At 38.4% G+C, this 17,500-nt stretch overlaps 1 protein-coding gene and 1 pseudogene across 1 annotated transcript in view; both read left to right on the top strand.

The window, feature by feature from the left end:
- Nucleotides 1-17,500, top strand: part of LOC106872239 (E3 ubiquitin-protein ligase NRDP1) — a 244,995-nt gene that overhangs the window by 11,060 nt on the left and 216,435 nt on the right. The window lies entirely within an intron of this gene.
- Nucleotides 4,610-17,500, top strand: part of LOC149131412 (uncharacterized) — a 72,771-nt pseudogene continuing 59,880 nt past the window's right edge.

The following is a 17,500-nucleotide window of genomic DNA, read 5'->3' as shown; positions in this document are numbered from 1 at the left end:
AGTCACTATCAGAACTAGAGGAGAAGTTTCAGGTGTGGAAGCAAGGTCTAGAATTGAAGGGCCTTAGAGTCAACCTAGCTAAAACCAAAATCCTAATAAGTAGGAAGGTAGATAAAACACAAACCCCTTCAGGTAGATGGCCCTGCTCAGTATGTAGAAAAGGAGTAGGTAGTAACTCCTATAAGATGTACCCGGTGCAAGCTATGGACACATAAGAGGTGCAGCAACATCAAAGGCAGGTTAACTAGCAAGTTAGTTTTTGTTTGTGGCAGATGTTCAGGTGCAATAAAGACTGTAAACAAACAGGAAACAACTTCTATCTCATTCCAGGGTGAAAAACTAGAGGTAGTCGATAGCTTCCGCTATCTGGGCGACCAAGTTAGTAGTGGGGGTGGGTGCGCTGAAAGTGTAGCTGCTAGAATAAGAATAGCCTGGGCAAAGTTTAGAGAGCTCTTACCCCTGCTGGCGACAAAGGGACTCTCACTCAGAGTAAAAGGCAGACTGTATGACGCATGCGTACGAACAACCATGCTACATGGCAGTGAAACATGGGCTGTAACTGCTGAGGACATACGTAAGCTCGCAAGGAATGAAGCCAGTATGCTCCGTTGGATGTGTAATGTCAATGTGAATACCCGTCAGAGTGTAAGTATCTTGAGAGAAAAGCTGAACATTAGAAGCATCAGTTGTGGCGTGCAAGAGAGACGATTGCGCTGGTATGGACATGTGGTGAGAATGGAGGAGGATAGCTGCGTGAAAAAGTGCCACACCCTAACAGTTGAGGGAACCTGTGGAAGAGGTAGGCCCAGGAAGACCTGGGCTGAGGTGGTGAGGCAAGACCTTCGTACATTGGGCCTCACCGAGGCGATGACTACTGACCGAGACCTTTGGAAATGTGCTGTGCGTGAGAAGACCCGGCAAGCCAAGTAAGATCGTTGCCAGTGCCCCTGGACTGGTTCTTGTGCGGGTGGCACATGAGATGCACCATTTTGAGCGTGGCAGTTGCCAGTACCGCCTGACTGGCTCCTATAGGATTTTCGAGCGAGATCGTTGCCAGCGCCCCTGGACTGGCTTGTGCGGGTGGCACATAAAAGACACCATTTCGAGCGTGGCCGTTTTCGTGCGGGTGACACGTAAAAGCACCCACTACACTCTCTGAGTGGTTGGCGTTAGGAAGGGCATCCAGCTGTAGAAACTCTGCCAAATCAGACTGGAGCCTGGTGTTGCCATCCGGTTTCACCAGTCCTCAGTCAAATCGTCCAACCCATGCTAGCATGGAAAGCGGACGTTAAACGATGATGATGATGATGATGATGATGATGATATATATATATATAGTTCAAATTTATAGAAAAACAAAAGATGAAGACTGGTGTGTGAATGACAAGCAAGTGTATTAGTTTGACGCTTGGGAAAAATGAAAAAGTCTTTTGCGTTTCAAGCTTTTGCTCTTCAACAGAAAGGAATAAGAGAAAATAAACACAGAGGGAGTGAAAAATATTTGTAGATTCCAGCAGTCCAGCATGGTGAATGTTTGGGAAAAAAAAAGAGGTTGAAAGAAAAGGAGACAATAATGAAGTGCTAGTAATCCCAATAAGAGAAGGTGCACATACGTGTGTGTGTATGTGAGAATGGTGTGTGTGAGTGTGTAAGTGTGTTGTGTGTGTGAGTAGGGGCGAGTGACTCAGATGTGTGAATGTGTGCATGTATAACGTGTGTGTGTGCTGTGTGTAGCAGTTGTGCTTTTTCACATGGTGTGTACACATGTGTATGTGTCTGTGACCAAACAGTGTGCATGCATATGGTGTATATATGTGGGTGATAGTTATCTTTGTCTATGTATGTTGCATGTGTATGTATATATAGCCTGTGTTCAGGTATTGTGTGCTTGTGTGGGTGTGGGAGTGTGCATGATGGTGTGTGGTGTATGTACTGAGTTATGGTGTATGTACTGATATGTGTGGTGATGCTATTGAAGATTGTGTGTAGGTGTGTGGATGATGGTGTGGGTGCTGGGAAGTGGTCATTGCTAGTGTGTGTAGAGTGGTGTGGGTTTGGTATCAAATGAAGAGAGGAGGTGAGGTTGGTGTCAGATGAAGAGAGGAAGTGAGTTGAGCCCATATGGTGCAAAAGACCAAAGAGAGAAGATTAATTCCTGTTCACAGTGAAGCAGGAGTCTGGATGGCCCCTGTGCAAAGACAGTCAGAACACAGACAGATGTTGTAGTGAATGACCAGTAGAGTGGAAACTGTGTAAGACTGGGGTGTCATTGCCAAGTCTGATGGTCAGCCAAGTGGCGTCCTATTTGACTGATGTACAGGGAAGGACAGAGAGAGCAGGAAATGCAGTAAATGATATTACGAGAAGTGAAGTTAAAGGAGTCGGTGATGTGATAGGGATGATGAAGGGTACCTGTGAGGATGGTGGTGTTGGAGAGGTAGCAACAGCATGGATGGGAGCAGGGGAACAAGCCAGGCTGGGAAGTAGGGTTAGGGAAGAAACTGTAGATCAGGCAATCACACAGGTTATGGAGCTCCTTTCAAGGAGTGAAGGGGTAGGTTGGGGAAGATATGTGAGGTGGAGGGGGCAGACTGGAATCACCAGAGGGCTTGGAGAATGGTGCGTTGGAGGGGCTGGATGGAGGGGTGGTAGGTGAGGAGAAATTGGAGATGGATAACAACAGGGCAGGTGCGAGGAGAAAGAGCAGAGGGAAGAAACTGTGGACCAGGAGGTCACAGAAGTTATGGGCTCATTTGAAGGAGGGAAGGGGTAGGTTGGGGAAGATATGCGAGGTGGAGGGGTTAGACTGGAATCACCAGAAGGCTTGGAGAATGGTACATTGGAGGGGCAGGGTGGAGGGGTGATAGGTGAGGGGAAACAGGAGATGGGCAACAGTGGGGTGGGTGTGAAGAGAAAAAGCAGAGGCACGGGCCACAGATTGTGTCCTAGCCAGGGCAGTGTGGATAGTGGTGAGGGAATATTCACGTAGGATGTAGTAGCAAGTTGTGAGTTTAGACTGATTCTCAAAGTCATGGTTGTCACTACAGAGCCTGCACAGACAGGGGAATTGGGAGTAGGGGATGGAGAGGTTGGTGTGGGTAGGATGGGAGGAGGAGAAGTTAAGGTAGGAGTGTGATTTAGTGTGTTTGTAGTGGATGGAAATAGTGAGAGCGGAGTTGTGTTTTCTGACAGAAATGTCGAGAAATTTGATGGAAGAGTTAGAGATAGTGCAGGAGGGAAGGATTGGACAAAAGAGAAGAAGGAGTCTAGTTGTTTGCAGGAGAGTGAGGTTGCACCGATACAGTCATCGATATAATAACTGTATGGTTCAGGAGTAGGACCAGTGAACTGTGAGAATATTTGGGCCTCAGTGTAGCCAACAAATGGGTTTCCATAGTTGGTGCCCGTTCTCATTCCCATGGCCACTCCTGAGATCTGTTGGTAAAAATCCCCCACAAACGAGAAGCAGTTGAGGGAGAGAACAAATTTGGCCAGATGAAGACGTGTAGAGGTGTCAGGTTGAGGGTCAGGTCGAAGGTCCAGAAAGTGTTTCAGTGCAAGGAGTCCTTTGTTGTGTGAGATCGCTGTTTATAAACTCTTGATATCAAGAATGAACAGAAATTTAGAGCAGCCAGAAGGAAAGGAGAAAGAGTTAAAGAGACAGAGAGCATCATTAGTGTCATGGATGTAAGAGGGGAGGGTAGCAACTAGGGGGGCTAGGACACAGCCGAGATATTTGGTGATCATTTCCATGGGGCAGTTGCAGGCGGAGACGATGGGGTGACCAGGGTTGTTGGGCTTGTGAATTTTGGGAAGGAAGTAAATAGTGGGGGTGCATGATATATATATATCTATATATCTATATATATATATATATATATATATATATATATATATATATATATATTAAATGTATAGAGGTAACACACGAGTAAGTAGTTTATTTATGAAAAAGTAGAACGAAAATGCTACTTTCTTAAAATTGGGTACATTTTAATTTTCCTTTAAATAAATACATTAAGAGAAGAATGTTTTGGTTTTGTTTTACATGTTTCGGTTTTTGAAAAACCTTATCAAAAATATGTACTAAAATGGAATATGTAGAGAGAAAAGAGCTATCAATAGAATTAACTTATAATTAAAATCAAGATTAACATTCATAGTTTACTTTCCTTTTTTCTGCAAGAGTATGTGGTAATTTCCGTTAGTTTCCATGGCATGACAAGTTGAACTGTCTGTGACTGCAAATTACTACTATCTGAGGGTTTTCTCCCCTATCAATATAAAGAGACCATGTGCTTTTGTGGCTAAGGAGTCTACAATTCCTATTTCTAGCAATGCTGGTGCTCATTACACCCTTGTCACTCTTAGTGACAGTAACTTATTTCCCAGTTGGTTTTAAATTGCTGCTAGCCACTTTGATTATGATATATATATATATATATATATATAATTTTAAGTTTTTAACTTTACAACTTATGTCTCTTTACACTTCAACTCAAAGATGACAGCACACTGGCTGGACCCCAAGACTCGCATGAGACGACATGCTGTCCTGGCCTGCTCTTGGCTCAGAGGACATCACACCGTTGATGTTCTCACCCAGGACATGGTGAACATCCATTAAAAGTTCCATCTGCAAGGCAAGGTAACCAAGATCACGATGGATAATGGTAAAAACTTTGTTAAGGAATTTATGCAGTTTGGTATGGAAGTTGATCTCTTGCCAGACATTTCTGAGGCTGCTGCCAGTCTGGATGTGGAGGATGTCAAGGACATGAACCTGGATGTGGATCCTGAAGCTGGTGATGTGGATAAAGTTGAGTATTGAGTACATCTCTGTTGGTGCCATCTTTGATGAGTCAAGCAGCCCGGGCCTAAACCTGCCATTGCACATGAAGTGCACAGCCCATACCTTCAACTTGGTAACCAGTGTGGATGCCAACAAGGCTCTTGACAGGGCTTCATTCAAGTTAGCCTACAGGAAGGCCATGTCCGAAGTGCAGCAGCTGTGGTATCTGCAGGGCCGCAGCATGGTGGCAGCAGAGAGCATTCTGGACATGTTGAAGAGGAGGCTGGCGGTCCTCAACAGTCCCAGATGGAACCCTACCTATGACTCTGAATAGGGGAGCTGTCCACAGGGTGATGACACAGCCAAAGCTGCAGACTTTCACTGATTATGATGTCGGCTTCCTGACAGAGTTCACCCAGGTGATGTCTAATGTTGCCAAGGCCTTGGATAAAATCCAGGGGGAGGACCAGGCTTATCTCAGGTGCCTTCTGCTAACTGTAATGGCTACCATCATGAAGTTGAAGGTGGCCAAGTTCAAACATCTGTATTGCAGTTATCTGGTAGACACGATACTGATGTGTGTTTCAAGCGAGTGTAGACAAGCATATGCACATAGGCACATGTATGTGGGTGTGCATACGCGCATGTGTATGTATGGACATGCGCTCATGCGCGTTTGCCATGAGCATATTTACACCTTTACTTTTTATTCTTATTGCTTATTGTTTACTCTTTTTTACACTTTTTTTTGTATTTTGCCTTTAGCCCTGTTTTTTCTTGTGCATGTGCATATATAGACATGTGTGTGAATCTTTTTTGTGCATGTATGTGTGCAAGCATGTATGCGGGTATGTATATATTTTAATTTTTTTTGGCGAATGTGTGGGTGAGCATGTGTGTGTTTCAAGTGAGGGTGGATGAATATATACATATAGGCACATGTACGTGGGTGTGTGGGTGCGCAAGTGTATGTATGGACATGCTCACCTTTGCAATTACTATGAACATTTTTATTCCCTTACCTTCACTCCTTCCCCTTACTTAGCGGTCATTCTAATAGCTCTTTTGTCTTAATAATGGTCAATCACACAGTAATTTCCCTTTGTTTAACAGTCATTTTCATAGCATTTTTTTCGATGGCCCGATAGCTGAAGAGATGCCGCCATGGGTTTCTGCCCCAACATCTGAAACTCGCAGTCTTATCATGGCTACCGAATAATTGTCACATATTATATTTACATATGTATATATATATATATATATATATATATATATATATATATATATATATATATATATATATATATATATATATATATATGGGAAGGTGCTGATAAGTTCCTGACTTTGGGTAAAAGAAAATGCAGGAGGGTCAGTGATGATGTTATTCAACATATTCCCCTCTCAGATTCAAACACTTATCGCAGCAGTCCTTCAGTTTTTCTAACTTGGAAAGTTGAATCTCCAGCCAGGCTTTTGGCAATACCTTTAAAGCCAGGAACTTTTCAGCACTCTCTCATGTATGTATGTATACATATATATATATATATATATATATAACTGACCTTTAAATAAGGAAAAAAAAAGAGAAACAGTAAAAGACTACTGTTTGAAATAGGCTGACCTGTAAAAAGGTCATTGCAATGGGCTAGGTCAGCCAATCTCAAATTGCAGTCCTTTTCTTTTTCTTTTTCTCTCTATCTAAAAGTTACCAACACCATATCTTTCCTGTTGCACTCTTGCATACAACTAAAACTTCTTGCATACACTTAAGTATTAGGTTAATTACATATTATATCAACCTGTATTGAGTAATAAAATTCTATCCATCACCCAAACCACATTCCTTCACATACACACATATAAACCCTGGCGTTAATAATTTCTCTTGCATTCTGATGATTTTGATATTCAAAAGAATTACAACCCTGTTAAGCTCCATCCACAAACAAATGTCAGGCTAACAGTTTGCAATGGAGAGACAACCACTACCGTACTTCTTGTATCAGTCCAACTGGTAATCTAAAGCCTGAAAGAGATGGGCGTCTGTTAGAGGTTTGTGAAACCTTAAGTCACATGGAGCCAAATCAAACTGTTTTAAATAACACACACACACACACACACACACACACACACACACACACACACACAAACACATACATACATACATACATACATACATACATACATTACACATATATACATATATACTGCGACTCTGGCTGGAGTGGTTACTGGTGATAGAAGGAAAACAGACAACCATTTTATCGGAAGACATGCTTCAGTTTTCTAAATTAACATACATAACATGATGTTGAGTATATATACATATATGCATATATAGTAGAAGCAATAGATACAGAAGATAGAGTATAGTGGAAACTTTATTTATCGCAGCGATTGTTTCAAAACTAATCAATGAATTACAGTGCGCCCCACAATGCAGAAGCATCTCTTCAGGTGATGCAACTCAGTTTCTTGTTGTTACATAAGTGATGTTTCGCTTCATGGATGATGCCAGGTAGCCATAAGCAATGAATGTGCTTTATCAGCATACTACAAGGGACATACCCAAAACACAGTTTAAATTTTAAATTTAAAGGCTGAACTTTAATTTCAACTTACATATATATTTGTGTGTGTGTGTGTGTGTGGAAAACAGAAGAACCAGATGACAAAGATGCCAAGAATATCAGTGTGGGAATATATCCCAAATAAGGTCATTCATGAAAAAGAGTGAAATGAGCAATGTGATTGAAGGATACCAAAAGTACAAGTTCCCTGGGAGCTGGACATGTCACAAGATTCATAACCAACAGATGGACCGGTGCAGTTGTCAAGTAGTATTCAAGAGATGAAAAGAGACCACTTGGAAAACCCCCAAGACAATTGAAAAACAACATAGTCAGACAATTAGATATGATCTGTTCCATTCCACATCTCTTTAATTAGAATTACTTATTGTTTAAACACTAAATATTTACAAAAATTATAGTTAATCTCTTGGGATTAATGCCGCATTCATTTTGACTCTGCCAGCCACTAATATGGAATTGTATTTCACTGATACCATAAAAACCCATGTAATTTGCACACCTGTGTAATTTATGCAGGTGATTTTTCAGGATAAAAATTGTTAAAAGAAGCTTCTACTCATGTAAAATTCACACCCAAAAGTTTTCAGAATAGTTGATATGGCCAGGGGAAAAAAAGGCTTTAAATTTAGTTGTATTTAGCATAATTTCACTTACTTATGATTAGATTTTATTAAATTTTCATCAAATAAAAATAATTTCTGTTTAACAGGTATCACATTAAAGCTATTAAATTACAAAGTGTTTGTGTTGCCTATATAAATAAAATCAGTTTTGTGGGACTGACATGTGTCAGTGGGACTGACATGTGTCAGTCCATTTTACTTGCTTGGTATCCCCCCCCTTCTCCTCCCTTATGAGATTGACAATGTCAGCTTGCTTTAGCCACTCGGTATACCCTCCTCCTCCTCCTCCCTCGCCGTTAATGTTCCAATAATAAAAATAAATGAAAAATATGATGTTGATTGTGTGTGTGTGTTTGCATGTGTGTAACTGTATGAGATTGTGCGTTTAAGTGCATTTGTGTGTGTATGTGTAACTGTATGAGATCATGTGTGTTTGTATGTGTACGTAACTGTATGAGACTCTGTGTGCCAGTGTGTGTGTACACGCACGTACATGCATGAGACTGTGTGTTTGTGTGTCTCCACATAACCAGAAATAATCAAAGTATTATTTTACAAATTGTGAGCATATATATATGATATAATGAAGGAAATTGTTGTATACAGTGCTCAGGTGTACTACAACTAAAAAAAAAAAAACCATCAGGTGTACTGTTAGCGGATTTCAGGAAGCATGGAAGTTTTGAAGGATGTAGTGTCTCGACAGTTAACAACCGATGTGGGTAGTTTATTCCATGCTTCAGCAATTCTGAGCATGAAAAAATGTTTCCAAAAGTCATGGGTGTTGTGTTGTGTTTTGATTTTGTTAGCATGTCCACAAGTGTTTGTCGTATGGAATTCAAAAAGGTGCCCAAGGTTGTTGTTGGAAAGATGGTGGATAATCTTGTTTATAATGAACTTTATTTTACATTTCTTGCCCACAAGAGATTATGTCTGATCTTTAGCATACTGCTGTATGTCTTCTCAAACAACAATCACAAGAAAAGTTGTTGATAAGAATTATCAACAAAAACAAAGCTGATAAATATGCACAGATGTTGCAAATTAAGTTTAATTACCAGTAAACATCAGCTTGGATGACACTTTACTCAACCGAGTAAAATATGGCCCGGACCATGATTACCAGCATAAACATCAGACTTTAAAAAGTAGTTAACCATTTAATGGTTTTAGTAAATTTATACAGAAAAGTAAATATTATACCATCCAACATAAATAAGTCAACTTCATTATATTTAAGCCATTATGTTTTTTCTGTAAAAACCTATTCTGACATTAAATGAGTCAACTTCCTATACGAATGTTTACATTTTGTATGTCTTTTTTCAACAAAAAAAGTTTCTAAAAATATTCTGGAAACGATCTACTCATGTAATTTACAATCCCACTAAAGTTTAGTTTTTATTTTTGTGGAAAAAGTGCATAAATTACACGGGTTTTTACAGTAATTACATATATTTCACAACATATCTGTGAAGATATTTAGTTAAGTAAATGCTAATGTGGTAAGTATGATGACTCGAAATACTCAGAGTATAAGCACAAGCATGACTGTGTAGTTCACTTCCCACTCATGAGGTTTTGGGTTCAGTCCTTCTGCATGGCACCTAAAAAGTCTTGTAAGTGGATTTGGTAGACAGAAATAGAAAAAAATCTTATATATATATACATACACACATTCCAATGTGAGGATATGTACTCATATAAGGTTGAAAACAACCTAGTTACACTGGTTATTATGCCTTATATATCTATGAGAAAATCTCATTGATTATAAATAGGTATATTAAAAATTTAGAATCTAAAAAGAAGAAAATGGAGAATATATAGAGATAAAGTTACTTTATTAACATATAGTTAATAAAAATAAAAATGCCTACAATTTGTTTCAATTTTACTCATTACAAATTTATAAATAAGATAAAATTTGCATTTAAAATATAATGAGTAAAATCTCATCAGAGCCAAATGTTGTTAAGCTGAGATTTTAAAAACAGACTAAAAACATGTAATCATTTGGCCCTGATGAAGTTTTACTCATACAATATTCTAAATGCAAATTTAATTTTATCTATAAATTTGTAATGAGTAAAATTGAAACAAATTGTTCGCATTTTTATTAACTATATGTTAATAAAGTAATTTTATATCTATATATTTTCTTGTTTTCACATTCTGTGTGTGTGAGTGTGTGTGTGTATGCGAGCATAACATTTTTATTTTAGTTGAGTCATTCTCTTATTACTCTGGTGTTTTGCCTGTGTGCTCACAGTCATGAGGCAAGTTTCCTTTTACAATAGCTGAAATATTCTAGTATTCATAAATCTTGGGGCTTTCATACATTTTTTTTTTTGTCACTTAAAGCCACACAACATTTCTGTTTCAAACAATTTTTCACATGGTTTTCACCATAAGATTCATCTTATGGATTAAACCATAAGATTCCTCTTATAGAAATCTTTCATTTATATACAACTTTGTATAGTTTCCTTTTACAATAGCAATGATATTTCCACTCAGCCCTCTATTTGTTGGTTTCTTACAATTTTTTTATCCCTTAAAGCCAAGCAACTTTTTTTGTATCTAATATTTTTTCACGTGGTTTTCACTATAAGATTCTTCATACTGAGTTCTTTCATTTATGTACAACTTTGGTATAGTTTCCTTTGACAATAACTGAGACAATTTGATTCAACCTCAAATTCGGAGCTTCTTATATTGTTTTGTCATTTAAAGCCATACAACTTTTTTCTAATCAAACAATTTTCCATGCAGTTTTTACCATAACATTTCTCTCATAGTGCACTTTCATTTACACTGAACTTTCGTTTAGTTTCCTTTTACAATAATCTTATGTTGAAAACAACGGGAAAAAAATATCTAAAAAAAATGGACGTGTGACTTTTAATGACTTTAAAATGGTAGCCCACAAAATCGAATTTTTTTGCAAAATATCTTAGATTTTGCAAAATAAAACTATACAAAAGTATATAAATGAAAGAGCTCTATAACAGGAATACGAAATTCAAAAAAAGTAGTGCAGCTCTAAGTAACAAAAACACAGTACAAACCCACCAAAATTGAGTTGGAATAAAATATCTCAGCTACTTAAAAGTACACTACACAAAATATGTTCAAATGAAATATTTCTATGAAAGGAATCTTATGTTGAAAACCTGTGAAAATTTGTTTGAAAAAGTGTTGTGTGGGACTAAATCTCAAAAATTTTTTAAGTAACCCCCAAAATTTTATTTGAATCACAATATTTCAGCTACTGTAAAAGGAAAGTATACAAACAAAAGTTGTATATGAATGAAAGAGCAGGGCTGGTTCAAGATACTAGCAACTTCAGCAGTTGCCTGGGGCACCATGTGCTAGGGGTTGCTAAGGAGGGTGTGACAAAGACAAGGAAATTTCCATGACTGTCAGCTTGAACAGGCCAAAGTTCAGCTTGCCCAGGGTGCCAGCAACCCTAGGGCCAGCCCTGTGAAAGAGCTGTATGAGATGAACTCTATGGTGAAAACTATGTGAAAAATTATTAGATACAAAACCAGTTGTGTTGCTGTAAGTGACAATAAAATGGTAAGTAACCCCCAAAATTGAGATTGTATCAAAATATCTCAGCTGTTGTAAAAGGAAGCTATACAGAAATGTATTCACATGAAAGAGATTGATGATAAATGCCACCTTTGTCCTTTCTTCCTTTCTAGTCAGCACTGAGCATTCCTTACTCTTTCCTTCTCTACTGGCAGACAGCCACTTCTTCACTATCAACTACCAACCAGCAAGTGAACTTGTCACTGCCACTACAATTACTGCTGTATCTCTAACTACATGTCAGGCAAACAAATAAATATATGTAAATAATGTTTCTTCCTTTTTGGTCTTGATTCTTTGATGTTTACTGGTTGCTCTGACACAAGAACCAAAAACAAAAAAATGCATGTAATATGCAGCACAGACAGTAAACAAAAATATAATAGAACATTGTGGTGACATTTAGTAGAGATGACCTGGAAGTTGTTGCTCTTCGATTACTATCGCAAACAGCAGTAGCTTTCTTCAACTGAATTGATTGGTTGAAATTACCCAAATACAACAACTTTAACACAAAATGACTTCTAAAATATGAAATTTTGTCCAAAATGTTGAAAGTAAACCGTGTTCAGCATGAGAAATTACACCAGTATACAAAGTTTCAAATTGTTTAGTTAAAAAAAAATAATAAAAAAATTTGTGAGCGAAACTGAACAGATCCGGAGATTGTGCTGATAAATTTTCATATTTAGTTGTCAGTCGAAGAAAAGTTGCTTACAACATGGAGAATATGGCCTCCTTGTTGGTTAGTAAAACATAGTTCTTGCTGTTGACATTGTACAGCACAGGTCTTCCTTGACTAAACCTATGGAATGCCTATGATCAAAGGCATTCCAACCATGATCATCCTGTCTTTATAGGGATATCCAGAACTACTTTATCCAGTGTATCCTTTGATTTTTAAGATGTTTTAGTATGCAATCTGAAAGTGATTTGAGTGCTATTTCTTGAGACTCCTTCATTGGTTCATAAAGCTTATTGTTGTTTAAACATACTGTGTACATTCCATCAAATGTCACTAGCATTCAGAAAAGACAATTTGTTATTCAAATATTTTGAATATATTATATCCAGAGTATGGCAACCTTTGCAAGGCCCATTATTCATGGAAGGGGATTTCAAATCTGATTTTGACTTTTCACTTATATTTTATTCCCGTTTGCTGCTTTGTGGATTGACAACTTGGAAAACAAGGTCAAAACAGGAATATTATTTTTACACAAAGTACAGACATTGCTCACAGGTTTGGCTGTGTGGTTAAGAAGTTTGCTTCCCAATCAAGTGATTTTAGGGGATCAGTCCCATTGCATGACACCTTGAGCATCTTCAGAAAATGTCTTCTTTTATAGTCCTGGGTTGACCAAAGCCTTGTGAGTAGATTTGGTAGACAGAAAATGAAAGAAGCCCATTGTATTGTGTTGAGTCAAAAGTTCTGTAATATTTCAGTAACTTATTTGCTTTATCTATCAGTCACAACAAAAGCAGCCTAGCATTCAATGTAGAGGCCATCATGTTGCACAGTCTAAAACCACCTTTCTACCAGTTCGTTGATCCAACACTGATACCAGTTCTTGTCCTTTAACAAGGTTAAGAGGATTTGATGAGAAACATCATCCGAGCATGTATGAAGGGAGTTGAAGAAGGAGGGGATGTTAAGTAAAGGTTAGGGTTAGTATTTTCACTCTATAAAAATGTCACTGTTATTGACAGAGGTAAACGAATTCCCAGTCTATAAAGACCTAAATAGACCAAAATTATTGTCCTTTTTTTTAAGGAAAAACAAAAACTAAAGGAAAATTAACAAGTGACTTTTGTACCAGCTAACCTCATTTATAAAATTCCTTTCAGTTTTCTTCATCTAAGCTTTAAGTGTATGTGAAGCTTAGGGCATAACTATCTGGACTGATATAGTACCAGAAAACCAGAAAAATGGTGAAAGGTTTGTATCCTGCCACTAATACTTCTTGTCATAAATAGTGCTTATTGCAAGGTTACAATGGCAAGAGATTTAATCTACCACTCAGTCTAAGATCTCCACTCAGTCTAAGATCTCCACTCAGTCTAAGATCTCCACTCAGTCTAAGATCTCCACTCAGTCTAAGATCTCCACTCAGCTCTTGAGTACTTTAAGCATCCACTACTCTGTTGCCATCATTCAGACCAAGTCTCAACTCTAAGGATATCAAGAACTTCTTTTACTTCCTATCAGTCTCAGAACCCTCAAAAGGGTCGAAGGCTTTACCCTTAACCCTCTGACGAAGCACCATGAAAAAAAAAAAAAAATCCTCTTATGCCTAACTTTTCTCTCAAGATGCTTACACTCTGTCAAACATGCACACTGACATTGCACATCCAGCGAAGCATACTGGCTTCATTTCTCTCAAGCCTACACATATCCTTGACTGTCACAGCCCATGTCTCACTACCATGCGGCATAGCTGTTTGCACACAGGCATCAAACAATCTGCCTTTCACCTTGAGAGAGAGGCCCTTTATTGTCAGCAGGGGTAAGAGCTCTCTGAACTTAGCTCAGCCTAATCTTATTCACAGAGCTACACTCTCGGAACAACCACCTCCACTACTCACCTGGTCACCTAGATACCGGAAGCTATCTAGTACATCTAACCTGCAGATTTCTACCACATGTTCAGCATTTATTATGCCTGTGCATCTTTCACGTACAAAAGTTAGTTTCCTTGTTAACCTTCCTCTGATGTTGCTGCACTTTTTGTGTGTCCAAAGCTTACACTGGGTGTTTCTACCTACAGCTTTTCTACAGATTGAGCAGGGCCGTTTACCTGAGTGGATTTGTGATTTATTTGCCTTCCTACTACCTATGACTTTGGTTTTTGCTAGGTTAACTCTAAGGCCCTTTGATTCTAGAGCTTGTCTCCATACCTGGAACTTCTTCTCTAGGTAGTGATTTAGCCATAAGAGCAATATCATCAGGTAGTGATTCAGCTATAAGAGCAAGGTCATCAGCATAGAGGAGCTCCCAGGGTAGTTTGTCTTGAATTCCTCTGCTATTGCCTGGAGGACTATGGTGAAAAAGATGGGGCTGAGCATCGATCCTTGGTGAACCCCTACTTGTACCATGAATTCATGTATTCACCTGATGAAAACTATTTTTTCTAATGATGTAATGTTTCCATTAATCAATTAAAAATTCGTTGGAAACAGCTGTAGTGGATTGACACATTATCTATCTGTTGTTATATATTTATTTATTATTCACTTCACTTAGAACCTGCTCCTTGCATAGACCCGAAGTATATTATGGACTGTACATTTAGTGCAATGTGTGTTTCCTGATTAGCCTCAAGATTCATGATATACTCAGTCAGGTACAGTTAATTGTATACACAACCTGAATATCTTTCTGCCTGTACTTTATTACCTGCATATGAATTCCTCTGTTTTTGTTGTTGGAGGCGCAATGGCCCAGTGGTTAGGGCAGCGGACTCGCGGTCATGGGATTGCGGTTTTGATTCCCAGACCGGGCGTTGTGAGTGTTTATTGAGTGAAAACACCTAAAGCTCCACGAGGCTCTGGCAGGGGATAGTGGCGAACCCTGCTGTACTCTTTCACCACAACTTTCTCTCACTCTTACTTCCTGTTTCTGTTGTGCCTGTAATTCAAAGGGTCAGCCTTGTCACACTGTGTCACGCTGAATCTCCCCCAAGAACTACATTAAGGGTACACGTGTCTGTGGAGTGCTCAGCCACTTGCACGTTAATTTCATGAGCAGGCTGTTCCGTTGATTGGATCAACTGGAACCCTCAATGTCGTAAGTGACAGAGTGCCAACAAGTTGTGTACACATATTATTTTACAACCCAACCTGGTGCCTTACCATTTAAGTGTCTGATTCACTTGAATCCTGATCTATTATGTTTGTAAAAGAACTCAGAAGGCTGAGCCTCCAACCAGGCCTTTTGTGAGACCCTTAAAGCCAGGAACTTTTCAGCACCCCCTCGTAAGTTTGACACATAGTAAAGCCCTGCTTGCATGTTTGTGATGGTGTTGGCTCCTCCGCATGTTTTAAATGGCAAACAACTCCACTTACCAAGCTATACATGGCATTAGCAAATTCCCATTTGTTCAATTGGCTAGAAATAACAGCAAAATCTCCATAAAATCACACCCTGTTGCTTTAATAAAATGATTCATCAGATAATGGGGGTCTGGAGTTCCCTACTCAAAGGGAAAAAGACAGGAGATTCGTGGTTGGATGCCTCTGATCATCGGTCGACTAAACAACTATGTTAAGATGCTGTACCCTTCTGACATTTCTACCACAATTCAAATGATTTGTTTCTCTGAATCAGCAAGCTTTATTACTACTCGAAGATCGTATTGATGATGATACTACCTTCATCATCAAGCGAATGAACCAGATAGAAAATAACAGACCTCAAGAGGCAGAGATCAAATGTCAGACACAAAGAGTGACTAGCGAGCTGGCAGAAACGTTAGCACGCCGGGCGAAATGCGTAGCCGTATTTCGTCTGCCGCTACGTTCTGAGTTCATATTCTGCCGAGGTTGACTTTGCCTTTCATCCTTTCGGGGTCGATAAATTAAGTACCAGTTACGCACTGGGGGTTGATGTAATCGACTTAATCCCTTTGTCTGTCCTTGTTTGTCCACTCTATGTTTAGCCCCTTGTGGGCAATAAAGAAATAACAAAGAGTGACTAGTACCTCCCCATCCCCTGTCACACCAAATTTGCCATTTGCTTCTGTTCATAATTTCAAAATAATTTTCAGTTGAAAAGGTGTGTGATTTAAGGGTGATTTAGCTGTTGTTTTTAGCACATCCCACAGCCACTTGGGACCTTCCTCATTTCTTTGTCATTCTCACATGTATTGATGTTTTTCAATATTTTTCTCCACATGAACACATTTAATGGAATCATGATGCACCCATGGATGATCCACTGCAGGGATTTAATAAAATGAGAAAAGTTTTTGTAATTTACCCCCCCCCCCACCCCCACCTCGCACCAAGCATGTGTGTGTGTTTGTGTGTGTGTAAGAAAAATGCATTTACTAACAGAAAAGTACATTATTAAAATAAATTATCTTTTACATATCTTTTTTAAATCGCTGTAGGTAAATTCCAGCAATAACTTCAGGCTCTCTGGTACCTGTGCTTCAACATGGACACAGTCAAATGATTGAAACAAGTAAAAGAACAAATGGGTTAACTAGTATCTGAGCACCAGGACATACAAATAGAATTTAACTGAAAAGTCTTTTTTGCATAATTGTACAAGACCCAATGTATAGAAAACAAATTTTCAAAAAGTTTTTGAAAATACCAAAAAGAGAGAAAATTTTAATTGGCTCTATGTGTGCTTTGATCCAGAATCCACAATAGGCTGTATGTATGCATGAATATTTTAAAACTTTTTTAATATGGACTTTAAAAATTATTTTGAAATTATAAACAGAAACAAATGACAGATTCAGATTGTCTGTATTTTAAATGCCGATTAGAAAAAAAAAAAAACCCCAAAAAAACAGAAAATTAACAAGGAGTGGACATTCTAGGATTTAGGGGTGAGGATTGGGGGTGTAATTGAGGTTGCTACTAAAATATCTAGATAATTTTTGGTGTTTAACTGTATTCTTTTCTTTGTTGGATTCCAAGTCAATTTTTTTCCATGCTAATGTCTGGTTTGATAATTTTCAAAATATTATGTCTAAGACGAGGTAAAATGAGTAATGACTAATTTCAATAATTTCTTCTCTTTAACTGCATGATGCATAAATATATCAGGGAAAGAGTCACTGCAACAGATAGTGAAGAAACTATAAGCATTTTAATGAGCATTTTAATTTAGTCAGGTTTTATTAATATCATATGTGTCATTTTTTCATAATACTCTT

Source organism: Octopus bimaculoides, chromosome 22 (assembly GCF_046866305.1).
Source record: "Octopus bimaculoides isolate indiv1 chromosome 22, ASM4686630v1, whole genome shotgun sequence".
Lineage (NCBI taxonomy): Eukaryota > Metazoa > Mollusca > Cephalopoda > Octopoda > Octopodidae > Octopus > Octopus bimaculoides.
The sequence above is the reverse complement of the archived record's forward strand: the minus strand, read 5'-3'. Positions and strand labels throughout refer to the sequence as shown.